The sequence below is a fragment of the Schistocerca gregaria genome, chromosome 1 (genome assembly GCF_023897955.1).
Source record: "Schistocerca gregaria isolate iqSchGreg1 chromosome 1, iqSchGreg1.2, whole genome shotgun sequence".
Taxonomy (NCBI): Eukaryota; Metazoa; Arthropoda; class Insecta; order Orthoptera; family Acrididae; genus Schistocerca; species Schistocerca gregaria.
In genome coordinates, this window is record NC_064920.1 from 664517340 (window position 1) to 664529367 (window position 12028).

A 12028-nucleotide genomic window follows, 5' to 3' on the forward strand; every position below is an offset into this window, starting at 1 on the left:
AAAATGGCTGTGGGTGCAAAAGAGAGGACTGTCTATTTTTGTCATGGTGGCATCTGCCACCAATATCGATGCAGAAACAATAGCCTTTCACCGACAAGTGCCTCTGAAACATTAGTTTTCAAGACTTCAAACTGCATGAAAGATTGTTTCTGGCCATTGGCTCATTATTTCAGAATATCAGTTCAAGACCGCTGGTGTCTGTATAGTTCTGGACTATCCTTTATACACAAGCATATTAAAGTTAAATCAGCTACTTCTTTGATCAGGAACACAGTGATGGATATGTTCCATTTAATTTCTGAGAGACTTTGAGCCCAAGAAAGAAAGAAATCTCCTTGTCTAATCCTAGATTACATTTTTTACATGCAGCCTCATTTCTCAAAGAGTTAAATGACTTTTCAGATACCCCACAGCAACACAATATATTAGAAGACATTTATTCATCCCTTTTACATAACATTTATGTTTGTTCAAAGATTTCAATTCCACATACTATACCAGCTAAATATTCAACAACCCATGTGCTTATCTCATTATCATTCCACCCTATACTCATACACAGTGACAAAAAGTCTTATTCATCTGCACATATCATAAACAAATTCTTTTTTGCTTCAGTTCTGTTTTTGGCCACTTTAACCTTATAAGGACAGAGTGGTCATAGATGTTAAGCAAAATGTTTTGACTTGTATAATTTCTTGGGACATATTATTTCTTTTATATTAGAGAGAGCTTTGAGGCTTTTTTTAAATCCACCTTTGATCATATAGCAAAAAACTCTTCTTTAAAATAGTTACTAACTGTGTTGCACTTATACCCACTACAGATATCACTCACATTTAGAAATGTGTTATGTTATGCCACTATCTTATAATTTGGGAAAAATTGGCAAGATATTTTGCTGACACTACATGACTATGGACAAAAAGTTTCCTCCTGAACTGTCTTGCTGGTAATATACATTGTGATGCAAATTTGTCTGTATATTCTTTTAAATCTAATATGTGTTTCTCAAAAAACACATGATGTTATTGTTCCAAATTCAACAAGTACTGCTATTAAATCTCTTTTGTCATCACAGAACATTGTGGTATTATGCTTTCAGTTAAATGTTATTAATTTTTCTATAAATTTCCTGCTTAAAATTGTGCTTTATTCTTTCCCACTCTTCCTTTGCACATGGCATGTAGAAGAGAGTAGAAGAGAAAGTGTGCTGACTCTCCTAGTTCACTGGTTCCTTTGTAAGATGTCAGCTGCTCTGCTTTGACTGACAGAATTACATGTTACCATGGCAGTTACAGCACAAAAACTGATTCATTCATGAAATTTATGTAATGAAATGAAAAGAACATGGATATAGTTAACTCATCCCAGTGGACATCAGTTATCCACTAGCACAGATAGTTTTTGGGCAGTCTTTGAAGTTTTTGAAGACTTTAGCTCCTTCTGATGTTGTTTAATGCCCATGAAAAACCAGTGTTCCATATACACTGATGAACCAAAACATTATGACCACCTGATTAATAGCTTGTTTGTCTATCTCTGGAATGAAACACATCAGTGACTCTGCTTTATCAGTGATCTGACATTTTGTTAGTAACCTTGTGGAGATACGTGGCTTTAAATGATTATGCACAGGTCTTGTTGTTGTTGTTGTTGTTGTTGTTGTGGTCTTCAGTCCTGAGACAGGTTTGATGCAGCTCTCGATGCTGATCTATCCTGTGCAAGCTCCTTCATCTCCCAGTACCTACTGAAACCTACATCCTTCTGAATCTGCTTAGTGTATTCATCTCTTGGTCTCCCTCTACGATTTTTACCCTCCACACTGCCTTCCAATGCTAAATTTGTGGTCACTTGATCCCTCAGGACATGTCCTACCAACCGACCCCTTCTTCTAGTCAAGTTGTGCCACAAACTTCTCTCACAGGTCTTGCAATTCATATAAATAATGGACCGCTGATTTGTGTATGTGGTGATAGTATCTGATATCAACCCACATGGGTTCCATAGGACTTAAATTAGGCAGACTGGTCACTGAGACATCAACATGAGTTCACTACAATGCTTCTCAAACCACTGTAGCATGGTTCTGACTCTGAGGCAAGGACAATTATACTGCTGAAAGATGACATCACTGCCAGGGAAGACCTCAAGCAGGAAGGTAATTTGCAGCGGTCAGCATGTCTTCAATTACTACTACAGGTCCCATGCAAGTGAAGGAGAATGTTTACAATAGCAGAGTACTGCTCACATTTGTGGTGTACTGCACGTTTCAAGCAGGCATTCACCTCAACGATGGCATTTGTGGAGATGACCAGTGACCTAGTGTAGCAAAAATGTGATTCACCAGAAGAGCTGACACATTTACATTGATGAATGGTTGAATCTCAGTGGCTCCATGTCCACTGCAGTCTTAATTGATGATATTGTTGGTCAAATGTGAACATGTAGGGGTGGCCTGCTACGGATCTCCTTGTTCAATAATATACAATGAATGGTGGGCTCCAAAACACTTGTGCTTGCACCAATATTGCTTTCTTTCAGCAGAGATGCCACAGATCATCATCTATCCTATTTCACAGTGGAGACAAGCCTCACAACCCCATGTTTTGTGATGGGTCATGCACATCCAACCATTTAGCATCTAGAGAGAGTTTCACTGCCCTTCTACCTCTTTCCGTAGATACTCACCACAGCAGCATGTGAACATTTGACCGGCCTCACCATTTTCAAGATACTCATTCAAGGGCATTGTGTAATAATAATCTGCTCTTAGTCAAAGTCATTTATCTATCTGGATTTCCCCATTTGCAGTGGTCACCCATCTGTGTTTGCTCAGCTTACATACTTCTGTTACTGTGTCATGTGCCTGCAATGCCACTAGGTGACATCCAATGTCACACTGGGAGGAGGTAATAAAGTTTTTGCTTATCAGTGTGGTGAAGAATCAGCTTAGAAACAATGTCAATCACATGATCTTCGCAGCAACCAATATTTGATATATCAATGCTAATGTGATCCAAACTATTTAAACATTCAAACGAGGGTCACTCCAAAAGAAATGCACACTATTTTTTTAATAATCCATCTTTTAGCCTACATTTTTCAAATTTTACAGTGTGTTGATATATCCTTTAGGAACAATATTTTCATTTCTCCACATAATTTCCATCCCTCTCAACTGCCTTATGCCATCTTGGAACCAGTGCCTGTACACCCACACAGTAAAATTCTGGACCAACATGTTGGAGCCACTGTTGGGCAGCATGTACAAGGGAGCCATCATCTTCAAACCTTGTGCAACAGCAAAACATCCTGCTTTTGCCAATGTGGTCGAGCATGACTCAGTTGAGCTTGAAGTTTCTTCAGTGTCATCACATATGCATCAGGATTTATGGTGGTTCCACTTGACATGATGTCCACAATCAAGAATCCTTCGGAATTGAAAAACACCTTAGCCATAATTTTTCCAGCAGAAGCTGTGGTTTTGAATTTTTTTTTTCTTGGGTGAATTTGCACAACACCACTCCATTGATTGCCTCTTCATCTCTGGTGAAAAATGATGGAGCCATGTTTCATCACCTGTCACAATTCTGCCAAGAAATTCATTTCCATCATTCTCGTGCTGTCCAAAAAGTTCGCTGCATACCATTTTTCTTGTTTCTTTGTGAGCCACTGCCAACATCCTGGGAACCCACCTGGCACAAACCTTTTTCAGTATTCTGCAAACACTTCCTTCCCCTATCCCAACGCAGTGTGACAATTCGTTCACTGTGATGCGTCTATCAGCAGTGACCAATTTGTTAACTCTCTGCACATTGTCTGGAGTGTGTGCAGTATGAGGCATACTGCTGTGAGGACAATCCTCAATATTGCTGTGCCCACTTTCATCACGTAACCTGCTTGCCCACCAACTAACTGTACTGAAATTGACAGCAGCATCTCTATACACCTTTTTCAACTTCTTGTGGATGTTTCCCACTGCCTTGTTTTCACAACACAGGAATTCTATGACAGCACATTGCTTTTGACGAATGTGAAGTGTAGCAGCCAACTTGAAGACAAGCTGTGATGGTGCCACTTACAGGAACAGGTTGAACCAAGTTTGAAAACAAGCAGGAAGGATGTATCTACACACTGTAAAACTCTCACACATGCACAATGAAAACTGTATTTTTAGAAAAATAGTGTGCATTTCTTTTGGAGTGACCCTCGTAATAAAGGATGCCCTATAAACTGTCCTCACGGAGGCTTAGCACAACAATATTCCCCAACTGGGTAAGAACACTGAAGACACCTTTCAGTGGATATGTGAGCAACGTTTTTCCTGTAGTAGAGCCAAAATCACTAATATATGTCAGTAAAGAGAGTGGCATGTCAGACAAATTCTCATTTAGAAGGCAGAAATGCTTCAGGCATTTTGTGACTCTTCTTGCTTGATCCACCACATAACCTGCCAGATGACAAACCAAACATTCTTTTGCTGAGGAGCTTTCAAGGCTTTCCGGAATATGTGGTGGATTGAGTTTAACCTACGTGAAGTTACAGCCTGTTGACCTTTCATTATCAACATGAAAGTAGACACACTGTAGCATGTGCAAGCTCAGAACATGTATTACTGATGGATGATCATAGCAACTCAGAGATCATATGATACTGAATTGATGTTCAAGTGGATCCTTATTCAATTTTTCTCTCAGGATTTAGGTAAAACCTCTTTTCCACAAGTATTCAGAAGTTCCTAATGTACTTTCAATCATTACTCTTTCAGAACCAGAGCTGTTACACTATCAGCAATAATGCAGTTCCATTTCATTAATGTTTTGTGTCTCTGAGATAAAAGCAGCCTAAACAAAAGAAGAATTAAGTGCATCCACTAAGTTGTCTGCACATCTAAGTGAATGATTCCATTGATTCATTATCTTTAAAATCCTGCAGCTTCAATTTCCCTAAAGAATTTTATTCTGTTCTGGGTTACTGAATAATGCAGAGCTAAGTTTACATTTATTCATTGAAATGACAACAGATCTAAGTGGGTGGAAATTAACTTGTGGTAAACTTTTAATACACTGAATTCTGGGTAAATATCTTGTTCTTATACTCTTCGATAAAATTGTAGTTGATGCTCTCACTGTTGAAAATTACTCCTGCATTATCACAAAAATTATTCCTTACACATTTTACTACATGAATAGCACCTCAAAATGTGTCTGGAAATGCCCAAATTCTTTTGGTTTTGTCAACTAGATTTGGTATAGAACAAGTAACTTTATTTTTTATGCCACTAATTCCTTGACATTACCAGATCCTTTTATTCAGTTGACTGCCATTAAAAGTGAATGAAATAATTCTTGTTCCACCTTGCTCTAACTAGAAGTACTAGAATCAATATCTGTAAGATGATGTAACCAGGAGTTGCACTGCAACAAGCATATAAGATCAGCTCAAAAAATTCCAAAACATTCGTAATTTTGCACCAATGGTGTGTAGGAGTGAAATGCAGTTGGTGTCCCTGTACATGCCTAAGTTTAGTGTGGAACTAACAGACATTTCTTTGTTGTATGTCTGTTAGTTAATGTTCAGTCCTGTACTGAGTAGAAAATTTTGTCACACAATTTGTCAATTCTGAGGTGGCAGAATTAGAGAAGCAACACATCTGCATTACATTTTGCATGAAACTCGAGAAAACCTTTACAGAGACACACCAAATTGTACAGGAATCCTATGGTGATGATTGATTAAGCATACTTGGTGCAACGAATGGTTCACACGATGTAAAAATGGCCAGACATAAGTTAAAGATGACCTTCATTCAGGACACCCTTCGACATCTACCAATGATGCTCATGTCAGGAATGTCAATGAAATTGTTTGACAATTGAAGACTGACTGTCTGAGAGACTGCAGAAGAATGTAACATTTCAGTCTGATCATGTTATGAAATCCTGACACAGTATCTTGGAATGGATCATGTTACCACTAAGTTCATCCCATGCCTCATGAGTCAAGATCAGAAAGACCTCTGCTTTGTGATCTGTGGAGAGCTTTTGGATTTCACAGTGAGAATGAGGTGTTTCTTAAGAGAATCATAACTAGTGATGAGACACGAATCTATAGTTATGATGTTGAGACAATGGTTCAGTCTTCACAATGGGTTAGGTAAGGGTCTCCAAGACCAAAAATAGCTCCTCAGGTCAGGTCAAATGTCCAAGTCATGCTGCTGGTTTTCTTTAACTTTGAAGGATTAGTTTATCATGAATTCATGCCCCAGGGACAAACTGTGAACCAGTGGTACTAAGGGATGTGTTGTGATGCCTCTGAGAAAATGTGAGAAGGAAATGGCCTGAAATGTGGTAACACAATTCATGGCTCTTTCATCACTTCATCTGTGTTGGTGCTTGATTATTTTGTGAGAAATGATATCATTGTGCTGCCTCATCCTTCATACCATCCAAAACTGACTCCTGTGGGCTTTCTTTTATTTCCAAAGTTGGAAACCTTGTTGAAATGATGAATATTTGTAATGATAGATGAAATAAAAGAAAATTCACAGACGGCACTTTGCGTGAACCAGCAAAGGCATACTATGACTACTTCCAGAAGTGTAAATGGCATTGGGAGCACTGTATCAATTGTGGAGGAGAGTACTTTGAAGAAGACCAAGCACAATAAGTAAATGATGAGTTCAGAAAAATTTTGTGCTCAAAGTTCCTGAATTTTTTGAACAGACCTCGTACAAAGCATTAGGTTGGATCCAGTTGTGAAGTAGAGGAACTCAAGAGCATGGTTTTCAAGTTTATTCTTACAGTATTCTGGAGTGTATTCCCCCAAATGGCCAAAAGCATCAACTCTGAGTCAAGTGTTACCGGAATGCATTTCTTTGCGGAGCTTAACTTCATCAAAATAAGCGCACCTAAGTGTTTGTTTTCATATCGTTCTTCACAAAAATAATTCTTAATATCTTCCACAGCATGTGTATTGATTCCATATTAGTATACGAGATCCTTTACTAAATTTTGTAGATGTAGTTTGGAAGGAAGTGGCAACAGTGCCTCAGACAATGTCTGTATCCTTTGGGGGACTTAATTTTTAAGAGCATTCTGTCCAGAAGAAACTTGTTATCATACTGCATTCCCATATTGTTTTTCAATTGACATTTATGTATCATTGTGTCTGCTAAGTTTTCTGTATCTTACTGACTTTAGAATGATCTAGTTTTGACTGAGCTGTCTTGTGCTTTACATCTGAGAGCTGCTTTCACAGAAGATTTATTTCAGCATTTTTTGTTCCTAATTTATTATGTAATCACACAATTTCCAGCTTCTTACACTTTAATATTCTTGTTAATGAAATTACTTCTGTGTCTGGAACCATTTGATCTTATAAATTTTCCTTTACAGAAGAAACACTGGGAGACACTGTAACTTATTTTCGACATTTCCTTTGCTGCAGCTTCTCTCTTGTGACTGTTTAACTGGTGCTTTTCTGTTGTATAATACTTTCAATAGATAGTCTGGTAATATGGGAAATAAATGAGGAACCACTTCTGGTTTCAGAGATCACCCATGTATTGGAATTTTACCATCGATGACAAACAAGTCTGCTTTTGTGATAAGTTCCTCACTGGGATGAGAAACAAACACAAAACAATTGTGTGTCATATCTCCGTCTTTCTGAGGTATTGCTCTCACCCACTTGGAAAACTCTACTTCATTTTTAGGAGGTTTAAAAAATATGTTTACCCTTATTTTCTCTGTAATCATATCTGCACACCGGAATGGAACATGCAGGCATTTTTTTGTTCCTCTTTAAATACGAGTGACTATCATCTTAACACCTCTTTCAGCCTTCACCTCTGCAGTGTTCACTCACAACACTTTTTCCCAAAATAAGCCAGACACAACCAACACACACCTTCTGATACAATAAACTCATGTCAACATGGGTCTCAAGTGATAGTGCTGCTTGTAGCTCACTGTCCTATTCCACCAGTGTACTGAAGTCAGCACACTTTCTCTTGTATTTGCTATGCTTTTTGTATCTCTCTCTCTTTTTAATAAATACTTAAACTGTTATCTTGCAGAAACATCAACATTTAAATCCTAACTAGATTTAGCACAGTGGGTAATGGTCATCAGCAGCAATTTCCTTTTATTTTTAGAAAAACAAAAAGATTATATTTCACACAATTTGTAGAAGGAGCACTTACAGCATCCATGTTATGTTGCACTTCACTAAAGTGGCAAGAATGTATCAGAATCTGACCGATGAGTAATGTGGGAAAGCTTTACTAGTGTAGCTGCAATATATAAACCAATATGTTTCTACGATTCAGTCATGCAAAAATTAATAAGGTAGACCTCCACACAAATTGTGAAATCTCAGCAGTACTGAAACGTGCATATAGTTTACAATATTTTTAATAATCATGAAATTTAATAAAAATTTGGAAGCACATCCCTGTAATTTGATACTGGGAATGTGTCATAGGTTTTAGTCCTTAGTCTTTTTCAGACTGTGAATGGTAATTTTGATTTGCATGAAACTGAACAGCATTTCAGCAATTAAATAGTTTTCACTGAATCACGTAAGACCATAGGCTTTATATCTCTGGAGTTAAAGAGGTAAGTAGGAAGGAGGAATAGTTACTACTCCCTGTGACAACTCAGTTTTGTGCAACAATAATAATGTCCTCAGTATAAGTATCTTCGGAGTTTTAGCAGCTCACTGATCTTGCATGGTCTGTTATTAGAACTTGCACATCATTCACACAGTAGTGTCAGAAGCACCTTAACAATTTCTCTCTCTCTCTCTCTCTCTCTCTCTCTCTCTCACTCACTCACTCACTCACTCAGTCACTTCCGCCTCTCCCCCCTCTCTTTGTGTGCACCCACATACGAACACACACACACATTCATCTAAAATTGTTTCTAACCTGCTATCAGTAATTTCTTACACACACCTGAATCCAACAAAAATAGTCTGCTGTTATGGTACTCAGATATTTCCCATCTTCATCTGTACAATCATGCTAATAAAGCTTATGTTGGATTCATCAAGTCTTCCTTGTTATGTCACTTTTTTTTGGAATGAACATAAAAAACACAAGTGAAGTTTTATACTTTTATGGGTGCTAAGTACACATTTCAAAAACAAAGGAAAAATACAATGAAACAACATGGGAATTTTACATTATTTTAATTCAGCATTATTTTTGAGTATTTGGAATAAAATCTTCCATTTATAAGATGAATACTGAAACTAGTGAGTATGAACATGATTAGGAAATGGTGAGCAAATGTACATTAATAAGAAATTTGCATCAAGAGGGATGCAAAAAAATTTGTGTATTCCTTTACTGTCTCCACCAGCAACAGATTAACTGAGGATGCACCTGCAATCATTTCATAGATCATGAAGTTCCGTTCAACCCAGATATACACAGATAATTTAAAATATGATGAATTTTTGAGTGTCACTGTTCTGTCCTCAGATGACAGCTACAGTACATGTCTACTGTTGTATTGAGCTTATCACCAGTGCTTCACTATGGATTTTCTGGAGAGTATTGTTCTATTAAGAATGGTGACATTTTCCACTTATTGCCTCTTATTTTAGTTAGTGCTTTTTTCAATTTCTGTTTTGTGAACAAATGTAACGCATCTGTTTCAGATTTTTCTGATGCAATGATGATTTGTTACACATTAATAAAGAAAAAAACTGATCATACCGTAAATGTGCTATTGTCATTTGAAGAGCTGTTCTCACAGCAGCAAGAAAGGAGGCTTTTGTGGATAGCTGAGTGAGGGTGAGACATTCCTGTCAGATAAACTGGCCACAAATAGGTTACATAGTGAGTAACAGCTTTCAGAAGGTACTTGCCAGGGACACAGCCATAGCAAGGGAGTAACCAAGTTCAAGCAGGTATGGCTGTGCTAGGCAGAAACTAAGAAATGGTAAGTTTGCTATTTTCCATTACAGGAGGGATGATACAGAGATTGAAACAACTGGGATATTCAAAATGCAAGAGCACTCACTTAAAAGACATCATGGGCCTCTTTCACTGAGAGGCATGCCCAATATGTGCTACTGACAGTTTTAAGTTAAGGGTAATTAAAGTTTGAATAAATATGCAATGCCCTTAAAATTAATGAAAGTCAAACTAAAATACAAACAACAGTCAATGAGGTGTTGACTTGTCATCCCCCATAACCAACATCAAATGGTTTAAATGGTTTGCATGTATTACTTATTGAGCCATTTGTTGCATTTTCTGATAATGAATCCTAATGAGCAATTAACACACAATATAGGACATATTCACAAAAAGGTGTATAGCATAGAATTGATTTATTGTTTACATAGTGGACAGTATATTTGTACAGATAGATTTATAAGTTTTTATGGTCATTAAGGGTGCTAGAAATAACCAATCACAATTAGAGTAATTCACTTAACAAACAATGTAACATCTGTGTTTCAATGGGCACCAGTTGAAAGAGAGAGAAAAATGCAATGGAAAGAATACCTCATACATTTAGGTGTTTGGTCAAAACTATTGGCTGCTAGCAAGAAAAAGAAAACAGTCCTTTAGGCAACTAAATAAATATGGTATGTTTTTGGAATTAGCACTCTTACATACATAATTTGATGGTTTTAACTTTTCTGTATGACCTAAGTTGTAAAAATTATTGTGAAAAAAATTGGTGTGCAGAAGTCACCAGTTTTCTGGTGAGTGGTGGGTGGGAGTTTATACATGGTCCAGTCATATTAGTGTGACCACTAGAGATATTCAATGCCAGTGTTGTAATAACCACTGGCAGGTCACTAGCAGAGGAGGGTATATAAAGTTCTCAGGAGGACACAGAAAATATTGCAGTAATTGTAATGCAAAACTTTCCACTCCCAGGATTGGAATGACTCCTTAACCTCTCCATTAAAACCCACATCCTTTTGTCTTTCCCTCTCCTTCCCACTTTCCTGATGAAGCAATGTTGGGTTGCAAAAGCTTGACATTTGTGTGTGTGTTTGTGTGTTTTTTACAGTGTCTATCTACCAGCATTTTCTCATTTGGTAAGTCACAGCATCTTTGTTTTATATATATATTTTTCCCACGTGGAATGTTTCCCTCTATTATATTAATATCATCAATTATTTTCTTAGATTTACACATAAGATTTTCAAACGGAAAAGTCCATCCTTGGAACAGTCAAAAATTTTATTAGAGCATTAATTAACATGAAATAATCCTGTGTAGTGACATGAGGCTGAGCAAATCGACCCAATGCTAGTGTTTGCTGAGCCAGCATTCCACAACGGCACTCTTTGTGCATCACTGGCCACCTACGGGTCAATGCCTAGATGATTACTGTAACAAATCCTAGTTTTCATTATGCCAGGTATAGACTTGGTTGTGGTACTTGGGAAGGGCCTGATGGGTGAAACAATTACACTGGTTGTAGTTGAATAGTTTAACTGGCCAGGTCATGTGGCTTCTTGCGCTAAATCACACAATGTAGGCTGCTGCATATTCCAGCAAAGAGCACATTGTGCTAGGCAGTGCAGGGAGAATATTTGACTGAGACAAGGAAGGCAGAATGTACCAGGGAAATTTAGCCAAATGAAGATAGTAGGCAAATGATGATATGGTTTGTTTTGAGTAGAGTTATTATGTGACTTAGAAATTTGAGTTGCCCAAGGGTCTATGCCAGTAGATATGTGGTTTGATATCCACAAATACCTGAGTCATGTGTAGAGATTTCTTCTCCTTTCTCTTTTGTGCTGTGCCCCTTCTGCCCATTCTATTTCCTGGTACAGCACTGACAAAGTAAAACATAGATCAGTGTCACAACAGTATCTTATGATTTGAGTCTTTTGTTTTTACACTATGCAGAATGGGTCATTAGGTGTGACATTATCATTTTACTGTCCCTCTTCCTTTGGAGTTCAGTGGCATGAAAGCAGTAAATCTACCCAAGATAATTGCCTGAAATAATGCATGGCATAATGGTAGAAAATATCAGGTACC

General features: G+C 37.5%; 1 protein-coding gene across 1 annotated transcript in view; it reads right to left on the reverse strand.

Moving 5' to 3' along the window:
• LOC126362173 (gamma-1-syntrophin) overlaps positions 1–12028 on the reverse strand; it is an 809668-nt gene that overhangs the window by 11215 nt on the left and 786425 nt on the right. The gene's annotated exons all lie outside the window — the stretch shown is intronic.